Source organism: Lygodium microphyllum, chromosome 22 (genome assembly GCF_053477565.2).
Source record: "Lygodium microphyllum isolate KBCC chromosome 22, Lygodium_microphyllum_v1.1.10, whole genome shotgun sequence".
NCBI classification, from domain to species: Eukaryota; Viridiplantae; Streptophyta; class Polypodiopsida; order Schizaeales; family Lygodiaceae; genus Lygodium; species Lygodium microphyllum.
Window position 1 is genome coordinate 20,345,954 of NC_141156.1, and position 6,029 is coordinate 20,351,982.

At 39.9% G+C, this 6,029-nt stretch overlaps 1 pseudogene; it reads left to right on the plus strand.

The window, feature by feature from the left end:
* Positions 1 to 321: 321 nt before the first annotated feature.
* LOC148016943 (uncharacterized) lies at positions 322 to 1,698 on the plus strand (annotated as a pseudogene).
* The last annotated feature ends 4,331 nt before the right edge of the window (positions 1,699 to 6,029 follow it).

Here is a 6,029-nt window from a genome sequence, read left to right on the forward strand (position 1 = left end):
GAAGAAGACAAAGTTGACGGAGATAAAGAAGTAGTGGAGGATGAAGACGAAAACAAAGATGAAGAATGACACGAAGTGATAACGTTGTTGATGAACGGCATCAGCAAACAAAAAGCAGATGCGAGGTCCAGCAGAAATATTTGACAGAAATGCCATAGGAAGGTGTGATCCTTGCTTATCTTCTTGATCATGAAGCTACAACCAGAGAAAAAGTGTTGATTAATACAATCACAGAAAAGGAAGGATTTTTGGGCAAATCAAAGGACTGAATAGGGGAGCTCGACGAAAGAAAAAGAGGGCAATGATGACAGAAAAAGAGGAATGCTGGAGCGTGCTAAAATCGGGGAATTGAAGCACAATCTGGATCTGGATACGGAGCGAAGAGCTAAAAGGGAGTTGCAGAGAGAATTAGAGCAAAGAGAATTAGGGATAATACGCCCATCTCGGAGGGAATACTCAGGATCTACAAGTAGCAGTCGACACAGGGGAAGGAAAGGAGAAAGAAAGGGGCTGCTTTACTGGTTCGAAAGGGAGGAAGATAATCGGGCCACTAATCCTGCTGAGTCCGCGCTCGGGACCATCAGAGGAGACTTCGCAATAGCTGATGGAAGGAATGTTAATCATGGAAGAGATGAGTGTGCGCAAAGAGATTGCTCTCTGGTTTCCTGAGAGCGTAACTGACTGGCAAAGCAGCTTGCACTCTTGGATCTATGAGTAGAGAGCCTTTTCAATCTTGAATCCACTAGTGAAAAGTTTGTTTTTCTGGCATTGGAGCCGAGTTACGCTGAAGTAGAAGTATGCTGCAGTATGATTAGAATTTACCATCACTCAATTGTCTGCTACGAAGAAGTTCTTGCGGCAACAAATTTTGTGTTTTTGAAGGGAGACATGATTCTGAACGGCATGATTACTCTGTCATCAATGATTGAAGGAAGCGGAAAATGAATGACTCAGAGGTCTCCAAGCAGATTCTGGAGATGGTCCAGTTCATCCAATAGGCTGTCTGAGCACATGTATGAATTAACTCTATTGAACCTTTCTAAGAAGCTATTGGAGGCAGAGGGTTAATCTAGTGTCTTTGATCCTTCTATTAATCTTCACGGGTGCTGCTATGGCTGGGTGTATTCTGGTATATATTGGTCAAGGAGGTTCTCATGATGAGTTTTCAAATACCTTAAGCTTGACCCTCTTGAAGGGCTAACAAATTTGCAGATCCTCTGCTTGCTTGATAATACAATCACAAAGAAACAACACTATCGTCTTTATGTCATTCATAAGTTGCAGTAGCTATGCCTTCTAGATTTTAGAAAAGTCAAGCAAAAGGAGAGTCAAGAGGCAACAGCTTTGTTTGGAACGAAGAAGGCAAAACTTCTAAACATGGAACCGCCTCCTGCAAAGACATTTGTGCTTGGTGAAATACCTGACGTAAAATCTCCTCCTAAAGCTGAAGAAGTTAAACAAACTGGTCCAACCAAGGAGCAGATTCTGGCTAGCAAGGCTGCTATTGCAAACTCTCAAACATTGGAGGAAGTTGCCAGGCTTGGAAAAGCACTTAAATCAGGGCTATTGCCAGCAGAACTAAAGATAGTTGATGATGATGGTGCTTCAAATATGTCAAGTGGTACAGAAGCAGTACCAATGGGCAGCAACAAAGAGGATGTGGTCATGATGGAAGAGCCTGCAGATAAATCACCTTAAAATGACTCTTCTACCATGGTTCAGGGGTGAAATTGGGCTGTTTGAGGTGGACTTTTCATAATCACCGCTATATAGAGAGGGAAGATGCCAACTGTTCCAATGGGCTGCAAGCTTTCTCTCTCTAATATCCCATGTTTCCATTATTAATATTTGTGATCATTCAAGAACTACAGCAGAATTTCAACATCATAACTTTTCTGGAGCATAATACAACAGAAAAAAAAAGGTGGCCTGCTGAAGGAGTGTTCAAAAGAAGGACTGTTTCATAACACAGGCAGGACTGTAATTCTTTATCAAAAGAAAATCACACAGAGATACTGTTTTTGGCTACTCTATTTTAACAACAATAGATAGCAGTAAATAAGAACAGTTCACTCATGACTTGAGGGTACATTGAATGAAGTTTGAATATGCTTGATTGATCTTCTATCTTGAAATTAATCAAGGTCCTCTGTGGTTGCGACATTGCTTTCGAAACCCTTCGACACCGCCCAAAGCTTGGAGCATGTATAGGAGGCAAAATTGAGTAAATATGATGGAAAGACAAGAAGCCAAGAATTCTTTGAGAATGAGGTGGACTCATCCTTTTATGGTGACCTTTCTATCAACCTTCCAGTGTATGCGGAGTTGTGTCAAGAGATTGACATGGGACCACAGGCTGCATCATACTTGGAGCATCCACCTACTCAATTTGTTGATGAATCGCTTATAAGGATACTCTAGAATATACATTTTAAATAAAATTATTTTTTAAAAGAATTATATTATCGTCATTTGCTTGAATCTTTATCTTGATTATGCTAACATCAATTTTTGTTTGTGTAAGTGATCTTTGTGGATATTTAGACAACATGATGAGTCGAGGGACTAGAGACGAGGAGCTACAGGAGATCATCACACATATGTCTCCAGATCAGATGATCGATTCAGAGATATGGCTGACGAGAAGCTGTCCTAGATACCATCAGGCCATTCCATTCAATCTACTTCGGCACGCTCTAATGCTTCAGTTTCCAGTAGATGAGGTTGATGCTCCAGACTTGGCCAGGACGAAGGGAGTAGTTTTGGGGAATACTGCGGAGACATGGATGCGGTGAGCCCACGATCAGCTCGAGATACAGGTGCTACTCCTTACTTTCGTGCAGGTTCGAGAGAGGGTGGCTCAGGTGGTTGTTGTGGAGGTACCGACATAGTATTTCCATCTCGTCGTTTGTTGGATTTGTGTCACTTATGGGATTTGTCACACCTGTGGAGACGTCTACTCCATTCACTCCAACTTTTACTCAGCCGTCCATAGGTGGCACTCCTATGGGTGCTATTTTGAGAGATACCACCCTTGTGGGTACACCAGATGTACATGAATCTCTTGAATATGCCTGGGAGCGTGGTTGCAGGTGGGAGAGGACACATCTTAGACATACCCCAGAGGGGTATGGATACCTTATAGATGATAGGACAGGAGCCGCCATCATGAATGATGAGGGGAGGAGGGTGATGACTCGTATGAGAGAGTTGTGCCAACAAGTTTTTCAGCACGTCTTGGATCATTGGAAGAACATATCGGAGGGGAGCAAGGACTACATAGTAGCATCCTTGCATGAGGAGTTTCCAATACCTATCGTAGCAGTTAGGTTCTCCACAAGGTGGATGATGGAGTGCATGTATGCGTACATGTCATACAGATGATCAAACACACACAAGGCACTTAAGAGTGGGGCCTCAAAGCCCGAGTGGCTAAACGTAGATGATTGACACCGACTCAGGGAGGAGACTACAGATTCTCCAAGACATTGGAGATAGCAGCGCAAGGCAGCGAGGGCACGGGTGGAGGTAGGAGTGATCCATCATCTTGGGAATGCCGGCCACACGACTTATCTAGAGGACTTTGTAAGTTTTTCTTTTGTTCTTATCACTTATTTTTTTGCAATATCGCTTGTACTTACAATCATGTTTCTAACATTTGTATTTTATTTTCTTTGCAGTACTCCATTACAAATTGCGATCCCATTGGGCTAAAGACTCAATATGTAGAGAGACACGGTCTCACTGCATTGATCAATAGATTGTATGCATGCAGCGGCTAGTAAGTCACTCATCTTTCTTGTCTGTAGTTACTAAATTTAATTAAAATGCATTATTGTATGGTGGACTGATGTGTAGTTATTTCTTTTTTTGCAGAGTTCATTTAATGCTCCTTTGCGGTGGGATGAGCTTTCAGATGGCGAGGATCTATAGCTCGCGCTTGGATTTGTGGAGCGCACATCCTCTTATTTTTTGGTCTTGTGATTTATGTAGCCATTTTCTATGAACTATGTTATTATCATCCTTTGTATCTTGCCATGATTCCATGAGCGCTTTCACTGAGTGATCTTGTATCTATTTTATGTATCAGTCTAGTTGTGAATTCAAGTGCACTTTGCCTTCATTTTGACAACCATTGTACACCTTATTGTAACCCTTTTGTATAGCCCAAATACAGCACATAGTGCTGTCACAATTTTTTCTCTGTAACTGTCACTATTAGCGTTGAAAATTTACTGCACACATTGCTATTATTATCGGTTGTAGTTTGCATCGCAACACGTCACTATTTGCGCTAATACTGACGTGTTTAGCGACGATGGGGGCAATTTTTTTTGTGAATATTTTTGTTGCTTTGAACATTGATATGATGCCTGTATCTTGTAGTGATAACTCGTGCTTGGGGTTCACTGACGACTTGTTGATGATGTTAAAGGTGGACAAAGAGAACATGAAAAATGCATTAGAGCTACTACAATTATACAAAAGAATAGTACTTCAAAATTAATTTTGGCAAGTCATAGTTAGTCAATGTAATAGAAAAACATATAGCAAAAACGGGTTGGAAGGGGAAATTTTATGGTAGAGGCAAAATATTCAGATACCTTGGTCATCCCTTGGGCATTGATGTAAAGGAATTAGATAGAGTGGCTTGAGTAATAGAAAATGTCAGAAAAAAGTTAAGCTACTAAAGTTCAACTTTGTGGTCTTGTATGTAAAATTGAAAATAGTTAAAATCTACCTAGCTCTTAGGTTTTATTTGCTCTTACATGCTAGAACAAAGGGCTATGCAAGAAGTGGAATTCACTTATATGAGAATTCTTGTGGAAAAAGTACGGTAAACAATATTATTTGACCCCCATAAAAATGGAAGGCCTTAAGAAGGATTGGTTTTTGGGGGGATTAAACCCGGACTAAAGTTATTCAACGTTGATCTTAAAAGGCAAGATCAAACATGTTGGGGAGTTGCTAGAAATAAGACTCCACCCTAATCTCAAATGCAAATTGACACCCTTTATTGTAGAAACTTGAGATTTTGTGGGATGTGGGGCTTATCTTGTTTGGAGCTTGTTAAGATAGAGCCATAATTTGTTCAAAGATTGAAGGTTAAATAACTTATATCATAGCTTGATGGCAAAATATCTTTAAAAATCCTCCAAATGGGCAAATAATCCCAAGTTATAGATATAGGTGAGAACATATTCTAGATATGGGTGTTATCGCCTCTTTTGGCCTCTCATTGGGTAAAAGAGAAAAATTCATAGCAAAGCATAGATTCATAAAGGCTGCATGGTTAGTAGGATGTTAGTGTATGTACCTTATGAGGGTAGCATATGGTGGAATCTACTTAAGAGTTAAAGACTCGAGCTGGAGGTGATAGTAGCTAAACTATCTATCATGATGATCGTGCAAAGGTGGCAAGGATTTGACAATTACCCAAGACTCGCGCTTGGGAACAAGAAGATCATAATAGCATTAAATTTAGGAATGGCCATGAGGAAGATGCTAGATGGTATAGAGTCAGGATTCAACAAGGAGTGAAGAAGTGCAATAGAGCATAGACAATCCACATTTTGGAGTCCCAATTTCTTGAAATTATGAGGAAGAATTGGTCCTTGAAGTTGCCCCTTAAGGAAATACGCTTTGTATGGAGAGTAATTAGGGTAAGGGGGCCAATTGCAAAACATGTGTTAAAAAGCAAACACTTTAGAGCCAATGACCTTATAAAAAAGAAGAATATGCTAAGAATCTTGCTTAGATGTCATTCATTGATTTGCCAAAAAGTGTTACATTACTGGCTCTCAAGTGTACCCTTACGTCCCAAGATTGTATTATTAAAATTACATAATATATTTTAAAAATAAAAAAAAACAATATTGGACTTGTTCAATTCCTCTCAACATACCTTACATGCTCATATATTCAAATCTGAAAAAATTTACAAAATACAAAATCTTCTTCAAAAACATACCATCTAAAAAATGCATCTTTTTTGTTAGGTGTTATATAACTGGCCCCTTCAGCCTATA